Source organism: Penaeus japonicus, unplaced genomic scaffold, assembly GCF_977035675.1.
Source record: "Penaeus japonicus unplaced genomic scaffold, GWHDUDI00000001_assembly GWHDUDI00000005, whole genome shotgun sequence".
Classification (NCBI taxonomy): domain Eukaryota; kingdom Metazoa; phylum Arthropoda; class Malacostraca; order Decapoda; family Penaeidae; genus Penaeus; species Penaeus japonicus.
The window spans coordinates 6,264,102-6,274,101 of record NW_028234407.1 but is presented as its reverse complement, the minus strand read 5'-3'; the positions used below and the strand labels follow the sequence as shown (position 1 = coordinate 6,274,101).

The 10,000-nt window shown below is 41.7% G+C and overlaps 1 protein-coding gene across 2 annotated transcripts in view; it reads right to left on the bottom strand.

Annotated features, from left to right (window-relative positions):
- Positions 1-10,000, bottom strand: part of LOC122254235 (uncharacterized) — a 1,188,590-nt gene that overhangs the window by 1,132,674 nt on the left and 45,916 nt on the right. The gene's annotated exons all lie outside the window — the stretch shown is intronic.

Genomic DNA, 10,000 nt, shown 5'->3' with positions numbered 1-10,000 from the left:
TTGGGGTTGGGATGGGTTGGGGGTGGGGGTGGGGGTGGGTGTGGGTGTGGGTGTGGGTGTGGGTGTGGGGGTGGGGGTGGGGGTGGGGTGGGGGTGGGGGTGTATGTGTGTGTGTGTGTGTGTGTGTGTGTGTGTGTGTGTTTGTGTTTGCGCTTGCGTTTGCGTTTGTGTTTGTGTTTACGTTTGTGTGTGTGTGAGATAGTGTGTGTGTATTTGGGTGTATGAGTGTATGCGTGTATGTATGTGTCTGTGTGCGCGCTTGTGTGTGAGCGTTATATGTGTGCGAGCATGAATGCGTCCACGTGTTATTATACATATCCAAATATAGATTCACAAATCCTCCTCGCTCTTAGCTCAGCATCTCTCTAGCCTCTTAACTACTTAGCCAGGAAACGAGTGATAGTTCGCATACAAACGTTCCTCTTCCGCCGCCCCCTCCCTCCCCCCCTACCCCCTACCCCTCCACCTTCCAAAAAAAAAATATATATATCCTTCCGCCCGACAAAGAAATGTTTCAAGCGTGTAAACTTTCACTTGAGCAACACTAAGCACAAAACATCTCGAGCTCGTTTGATGTCAGTTGCTTTTCAACGAATAAAAAGTGCTTGCGTTGGTGCTGCAACGGACCCTGGTAATTCTCTTTCACTTCCTTTCGCTTTATTCGTTTAGAAGTTAAGAATAAGCTCTAAGGATAGGATGATATTGATAAGTAGATTAAGAGTAAAAGCAGAGATGAAAGAAAAGATAACAGACAAAAACAAAAACAGTAAGAATAGTCAAGTCAGCCTCAAATTTGATGATCATGATAACGATACTAACAACAGGATTAATGACACATAATGATGATAATAATGATAATGGCACAGTCATACTAACAATATGTATCGTAATATTTATAATGTCTATAATGATAACAGTAATGCTATATCAATGATAATTGTAACGAAAAAGTGATGATGGCAATAAGCAATAAAATAAAATTTGACGAAAGAGGGAGAGAGAACATAAAAAAGATAAGACAAAAATGGGCGTAACGATAAACCATGAACATAGAAAAAAACAATGCATAAAGCATCAAGAGCACAGAACAAAAAAAGAAAAAGAAAAAAAGAAAAAAAAAAAAGAAGAATCTCTTTGAAAAAATAAACATAAACAGAATGCAATATAGAAAGAAAAATAATAAAAAAAAACATTTGAAAATGTGAATCAATAATAAAAACAACAATTTAAAAAAATGACCAAGAAAACTAATAAAGCATGACAAAAACTGGAACTAAAAATGACAAAAGAAACTTATATACAACACCAAGAACATAAAACTTGAACAAACCATGGCACAAATCTATAATAACTAATAATATATCCACGAAGGGGCTCGCTTGTTCCTGGAGTCATGGCGACGAGCCAACGGCCGCGCCCGCGCCGCTTCGCCAGCTCCAGGTTTAATACCCGGCGCCCTACGGACCGCGGCCCTTTGCCCTCCGCGCCCTTCCTTTTCCCCTCTCCTTCTCCCTCTCCCTCCACATCCCCTTTTCCCCCTCTCCTCTCCTCTCCCTCTCCCTCTCCCACTCCCTCTCTTCTCCCATTCCATCTCCATTATATCACTTTCCCTCTTCCTCCCCTTCCCCCTCTCCCTCTCCTTCTATCTCTCCCACTCCCACTCCTACTCCTACTCCCACTCCCACTCCCACTCCCTCTCCTTCTCCCTCTCTCCCCCTCCGCTCCTGCTCCCACTCCCTTCTCTCACTTCTCCCATTTTATCTCCATTACAATATCCCTCTCCCTCTTCCACCCCCTCCCCTTTTTTCTCCCTCTTCCTCTCCCCTCCCCCTCCTTTCTCTCACTTCTCCCCCTCCCTTCTCTCACGTCTCCCCCCTCCCTCGGGACTCAAGACGACGGGCGGCAGGATCAAATGGCACAAGACGCCCTCGGTGTCTTGAGGAAAGTGGAGGGGGACGTCCCGCTTGTTGAGAGAGTGGGCTTCGGAGGCTTGGGGGAGGGTCCTTTGGGGGAGGTGGGGAGGGAGATAGGAGTTCAGGTTTGAGGGGAGGGAGGGAGGGGATCAGGGCAGAGAGGAGACAGGGAGAGGGAAGGAAGGGAGGGGAGGGAGGGAGGGAGGTGGGGTTGTGAGGGAGGGAGGTGGGAAGAGGGACGCGAGGAGGGAAGGGAGGGAGGGAGGGACGGAGGAAGGAAGGGAGGGTGGGAGGGAGGGAAGGAAGGAAGAAGGAAATAAGGGAGGGAAGGAGGTATGAGGGATGGATGGATGGAAGGAAAGGAGGGGTTTGAGGGAGGAAGAAGGAAGAAAGGAAGGAAGGACATAAGGAAAGGGGGGGGGGGGAGGGGTTGGGGGGGAGGGGGAGGGTGGATAGAGGAAGTCATTGAAGAATGGATGAAAAAGGGGGAACGAGAGGGAATTGAGTGAATTAAAGAAGGAAGAAAGGTAGGACAAAGGAAGACAAATGGTTAGGAAAAGGAGGGGGGAAAGAGCGAGAGGGGGAAAGGGGAGAAAGGAGGAGAGATAAAGAGAGAGAGAGAGAGAGGAAAAAAAAAGGAAAAGAGGGGGAAAGAGGGGGGAAAAAAAGGGAAGATGGAAGTAATAAAAGAAAGACGGAAAAAGGGAAGAGAAAAAAAAGAAAGAAAAAAAAAAAAAAAGGGAAAAGGAAAAGGAGGACAAAAGGAGACAGAGGAGAGGAGAGATAGTAGAGAGTAAGGAACATTAAGAGGAAAGAGGAAGAGAAGGAGGGGAGGAAAGAGGAAGAGAAGGAGGGGAGGAAAGAGGAAGAGAAGGAGGGGAGGGAAGAGAGAAGAAGCGAGTGATGACAATGTATTTGTGAAGAGATTCTGCCTCGGGGGAACAATGCAGCTGCTGTAGACGTCGCTCTCGTATTTTCCCTTTTTTTTTTTTTTTTTACTTCGTTTTTTTGCGGAGGTGGGGGGGCGGGGAGGTCTTTTTGACCTTCGCTTTACATGTCTTTGATCAGGTGATGACACAGGGCGCTTCTTTCCCTTTGAATAGTGTTCAGCAAACGCGCGCATACGCAAACACACACTCGCAGTATTCGCACGTTGAAATATGGACATAGTTACTTTTTTGCCGTTGTATAATGGTGTGTGTGTGTAGTTGTGTGTGTTGTGTGTGTGTGTGATGTGTGTGTGTGTGTGTGTTTGATGGTGTTGAGTGTGGTGTGTTTGTGTTGTGTGTGTTATGGTGAGTTGTGTGTGTGTGTGTGTGTGTGTGTGTGTGTGTGTGTGTGTGTGTGTGTGTGTGTGTGTGTGTGTGTGTGTGTGTGCATCCGTGTGTGTGTGTGCGTCCGTGTGCGTGTGCTCGTGCTTGTGCTTGTGCGTGTGCTTGTGTATGTGCGTGTGCGCGTGCATGTAATCATTCCCCCTACATATCCCACAGTAAATCAACTAATCCTAACAGAAAGGAAAACACACAAGAAAAGAAACAGAACAAGATAAAAAATCACAGTTCAAAGTAAAGCAGATTAAACACACAAGAAAATCAAGGAGGAGGAGGGGGGGGGGAGAGACGAAATCAGATAGGATGCGTAAAGGCGCATACAGGAGAACAGCGCCCAGGGAGTGACGAAGAGATGTGGGGCGAGAAGTGATACGGGAGGCCTCGGGGGAACAATGCAGCTGCTGTAGACGTCGCTCTCGTGTTTTCCCTTTTTTTTTTTTTTTTTTTTTTTCTTCGTTTTTTTGCGGAGGTGGGGGGGGGGCGGGGAGGTCTTTTTGACCTTCGCTTTACATGTCTTTGATCAGGTGATGACACAGGGCGCTTCTTTCCCTTTGAATAGTGTTCAGCAAACGCGCGCATACGCAAACACACACTCGCAGTATTCGCACGTTGAAATATGGACATAGTTACTTTTTTGCGTGTATATGTGTGTGTGTGTGTGTGTGCGTGTGTGTGTGTGTGTGTGTGTGTGTGTGTGTGTGTGTGTGTGTGTGTGTGTGTGTGTGTGTGTGTGTGTGTGTGTGTGTGCATCCGTGTGTGTGTGTGCATCCGTGTGTGTGTGTGCGTCCGTGTGCGTGTGCTCGTGCTTGTGCTTTGTGGCGTTGTTGCTATTTTGTGTATGTGCGTGTGCGCGTGCATGTAATCATTCCCCCTACATATCCCACAGTAAATCAACTAATCCTAACAGAAAGGAAAACACACAAGAAAAGAAACAGAACAAGATAAAAAATCAAAGTTCAAAGTAGTGCAGATTAAACACACAAGAAAATCAAGGAGGGAGGGAAGGATAATTTGATATGCAACAGAGGGTAGACGATACGAGAGGAAATAAAATATCATGCAGCCATTAACAAGAGGGTGTGGGAGAGGGGAGAGGGAGAAGGGACGATGAAGTTGTGGAATAAAAGAGAATCATTTCGGAAGAAGAACACAGAGAGAGGGGGAGAGGAGGAGGAGGGGGGGGGGAGAGACGAAATCAGATAGGATGCGTAAAGGCGCACACAGGAGAACAGCGCCCAGGGAGAGAAGATGATAACGGGGAAATGCAAAGCAGGGAGAGGGAAGAGGGAAGGATAATTTGATATGCAACAGAGGGTAGACGATACGAGAGGAAATAAAATATCATGCAGCCATTAACAAGAGGGTGTGGGAGAGGGACGGAGGGGTCATGAGGGGAAGCGGGAGGTACGAAGTGGTAGAGAGACATGAGAGACGCGATATATATAATATATAAATAAATATATATATATATATATATATATATATAATATAAATTATACTATACATAAGTACTATAAAATGTATATATATCCCAAAAGTTACTCACACACACCCACACACGAAACCCACAACCCACACACACATATAAATATATATCAATATTCTTATATATATATATATATTATATAAATAAATATTATATATAAAAACTCTAACACATCCCAAACACACACACACACACTACACAACACACCACACACACATTATATTCTCTATATATATATAAATATATCTTATCTATATATAGCAGATGAGAGCGCGAGCGAGAGGGATAAGAGAAAGAGAAGAGAATGCGAGGAGGAGATTGTTTAGATGTGTAAGAAGGGGGGATGAAGTTGGGGAATAAAGAGAGTAGAGAGAGCAGAGAGAGAGGCTAGATGTAGATGGTACACGAAAGCGATGATGAGATATCAAATTAAGAGATTGTCTCGAGTTTCGACTAGAATAATACTAACACTCAAAACTCCCATATTAAAAAAACCATAATAAAAAATATAAATATATATATATAAATATATCTAAAAATAATTATATCAACATACAAAAAATCAAACACTACAAAAAAAAATCTCAATAATCAACAAAAAAACTCCCAACACAAACCCACCAAACCACACACACAACACAAACAATATATCTATAAATAATATATAATATATATATAATAGAGAGAGGAGAGGAGGATTGAGAGGGATGAGCGATAGATTCGAGGATAGAGAGCGAGAAGAGAGCGAGATATATAAGATGGGAAAGAAAGAGAGAGCGGATGACGGAGAGCGAGGAGAGGAGAGAAAAAGAAAGAAAGAAAAGAAAGAAAAGGAAAGAAAAAGAAAGAAAGGGAAAAGAACGAAGAAAGAAAAGGAGGTGGAGACTCATTTCGGTAAGAAAGAAAAGAAAAGAGAGGGGAAAGGAAGGAGGAAAGAGGGAAGGGAGGAGGGGCAGAGGGGAAGAGGGGAGAGTGAGAAGAGCGAATGATATATATATATATATATATATGTATATATATAGCTAATTTATATATATTTATTGTATAAATGTATATATTATGTATCTATATATGTATATACATACATACACACACACCACCACTCACAGCACACACACACCACACACACAACAACACACACACAACATCTCTATATATCTATATATATATAATATACCCCCCCCCCACCCCCCCCCCCCCCCCCCCCCCCCCCCCATAACATATCTGTATATATTTATTTGTATATATATATATATACATAAATATACACACAACCTGTAAAACAACAGACACACGAGCCACACACACACAACCCACACACACACTCACACACATATATATATATATTTATATAAATAAAGATATATAAAGAAAGAGAGAGAGAGAGAGAGAGAGAGAGAGAGAGAGAAAGAGAAAGAAAGAAAGAAAGAAAGAAAGAGAAAGAAAGAAAGAAAGAGAGAGTGAGAGAGAAAGTAAGAGAGCGAGAGAGAGTGAGAGTGATTACTCCCAAAACTCCCAAAAAAGTAATTAAACAGCAAGATACCAAAAAAAACAATAAAGAACAAAATCCAACCTAACCAGACGACCCACTTTTACCCCCTCGAAAAAAAAAAAAAAAAAAAAAAAAACATGAAATAGAAACAAGAATAAGTAATGAAGAGAAGGGGGGAACTCAAGAACACGAGGGAAAACACAAAGGAAGATTAGAGCGAAGTGAAAGCAAGTATCGTATGTTGAGAAAAAGCTGAACTTGAGGAAGATTCATGTATCTTTAGGGGGGAGATTAACATATAAGAAATATGTAAGTTCTTTCAGTGGTAAGTTCTTGCTGACAAGGTCAAACAAGAGTAAGAGAAGGGTAATAATGATAATGATGATGGTGATAATGATGTTGGTGGCATGATAATGACGATGATGATGATAATGATATCAATAATAATAATGACGATAACAATAATAATAACAGCAATAATACTAACAATAACGACAATAATAACAACAGCAATAATAATGATAATAAGCATGGCAACAATAAACAAGGACAGTAATGAGGAAATTAATAATTAGAGACAAGGTTCACATCCCTTAAACGATTTATTGCTTAGTCACATATTTAAAATTAAGAGAGATATAGACTTGGGAGAAAAAGAGAGAGAGGGGAGAGAGAGAGAGAGAGAGAGAGAGAGAGAGAGAGAGAGAGAGAGAGAGAGAGAGAGAGAGAGAGAGAGAGAGAGAGAGAGAGAGAGAGAGAGAGAGAGAGAGAGAGAGAGAGAGAGAGAGAGAGAGAGAGAAAGAAAGAGAGAAAGAAAGAAAGAGAGAGAGAAAGAAAACGAGAGAGAAATACAGACAGACAGAGACACGAACATAACGACGCACTCACACACACACACACAAAAAGACACTTATCTCAAAGTGGCGAAGAATAACCTAATTTCTCACTCTAGCGGATTTGTGGCGATGGTAACGCAATGAAGCCTCTTCCAAAACGGATTAATTTCGGGTAAATACGAAGCCGATAATGCTTTTTGTGTTATTAGATAGTTCCGCCTCCGGGGTTTGTACTCGGGTTTGTGGAGTACGGTAGCGCACCGTAGGCTGGCGAGTGGAAGCGAGTATAATTAAATCCTAATGAATTTTGGATGGATTAGATTAATATTCACAGCTTCACGTCGAGGCATCCTTAAAGAGGCGATATTCTCTGAAAATCACCCCATCGCTAGTTCGACTTATAAATGTACATGAATTGTTATGAATGGTGTGCCATAAGGAATAAGGCCTGCTGTTAGTATAGTTCCCCCTCCTTTGTTCTTCGCATAGAAAATGGGGCCCTGATGAGTACGCGCTACTGTGAGACGATAGCTATTCATTAGCAGTTTAATGAACCCAATTATCAAAGTGGTTCCGAATGGTCGACTGGAGACATTGAGACCCGCCAGAAGACAATGAAAGGGAAGTGGAAGAAAAAGAAGATTGAAAAAAAGGCACTTGATGAGATCGGAAACCAAGAACTGTCAAGAGGGAGAAGGGAGTCTTATAGGTAGGATCTGATAACTTCATTAGTTTCGCTGAAGATTTTATAAACTCAGTGGAGGAGCAATGCCAAGCATTTTATACATTCTGCTTTAAATCTTATTCGATTGGTGGAGCCTTCCCCTTTGTCAGTGTTCACTAGCACACATATACATATATATACATATACATATACATATACATACACATACACACGATATATATACATATATACACACATATATATATATACACATATATGTGTGTGTGTGTATGTGTGTGTGCGTGTGTGTGTGTGTGTGTGCGTATGTGTGTGTGTGCGTGTGCGAGTGCGAGTGCGAGTGCGTGTGCGTGTGCGTGTGCGTGTGTGTCCACAGAAACACGCGCACGCATGCCTTTATTACTCTTTACGCACCGCCAGCTCTTTCTGTTGCAAAAATAACGCACGTAATTTACAAGCAGGTTAATATAACTGTAAACACCTTTTCAATATTCATCGTTAACACGACTCCATCAGTGACAACACCAATGTAATTAACATAATCAAGATAAACATATACCTCATCATTAATCTGACATAATGCCCTAATCATCAAAAACAAATATATCATTATTACTCAGTACAATTACCTCGATTGGCATAATAAAAAACAAAGTTATTACATGAATGCTATAGGAATGATTAAGATGAGAAGAGAGAAAGAGAGAGAGAGAGAGAGAGAGAGAGAGAGAGAGAGAGAGAGAGAGAGAGAGAGAGAGAGAGAGAGAGAGAGAGAGAGAGAGAGAGAGAGAGAGAGAGAGAGAGAGAGAGAGAGAGAGAGAGAGAGAGAGAGAGAGAGAGAGAGAGAGAGAGAGAGAGAGAGAGAGAAAGAGAAAGAGAAAGAGAAAGAGAAAGAAAAAGAAAGAAAGAAAGAAAGAAAGAGACAGACAGACAGGATAGAAATAAAAGAAACAAAATCCTTTAGATAAAAGGAAATAGGCCTAAAAGGATAAGCTTTAAACTTTAAATAAAACAGCAACAACAGTTTAAAGGGGCGATGTCCGTGAAGGCATTTCCTGTTCCCACATATGACATGCGTTGCAATAGGCCTAGTTACACTCATACATGTGTTGCAATAAGCTTAGTACTACTCATGACGCGTTGCAATAGGCACCCATGACATATATTGCAATAACTCTTGCCCCACCCATAACATGCGTTACAAAAGGCCTAGTCCAACTCATGACATGCGATATAATAGGCCTAGTCCCACTCATGACATGCGTTACAATAGGCCTAGTCCCACTCATGACAAGCGTTACAATAGGCCTAGTCCCACTCATGACATGCTTTACAATAGGCCTAGTCCCACTCATGACATGCTTTACAATAGGCCTAGTCCCACTCATGACATGCGTTACAATAGGCCTAGTCCCACTCATGACATGCGTTACAATAGGCCTAGTCCCACTCATGACAGGCGTTACAATAGGCCTAGTCCCACTCATGACATGCGTTACAATAGGCCTAGTCCCACTCATGACATGCGTTACAATAGGCCTAGTCCCACTCATGACATGCGTTACAATAGGCCTAGTCCCACTCATGACAGGCGTTATAATAGGCCTAGTCCCACTCATGATAGGCGTTATAATAGGCCTAGTCCCATTCATGACAGGCGTTATAATAGGCCTAGTCCCACTCATGGCATGCCTGCAGTTTTTAAATCCTTCAGCTGGCCTACCTTCTGAAGTTGATAATCTCCTCGACAATAAAGCTAAAAGCCATTGATATTTCACCGGACAAAATATTTTCCAGCAGTGCGCCATGAATATTGCAATGCTATCAGAGACGTTCTTATTAATGGAGATATAAAACCTGTGGGTGTGCGTGTGCGTGTGCGTGCGTGTGTCTGTGTGCGTGTCATGTTTCTCTTTAAGAACAATTGTTCAACATATCCGTATACTTGCCAACAATTTAGGTTATATAAATTTAATAGTGATCATCAATGCCTGACGTGTTTACATTTTAATTCTATCTCTTATCATAACTCGTCTATATAAAGCACTAGTTACAAAGGTATAAATTTTGATGTTATTAACATCTGTACATTTCGGTACTGATAATGATGATAGCAAATCAAAGTAGTTATAAATAGATAAGATAATAAGTGTTGATAATATTGATAATCATTATAATCATAATCACAATAATCATCATCATTGCCATGATAATAACAATAATAATGATGATAATGATAATGACAACCATGATAGTAATC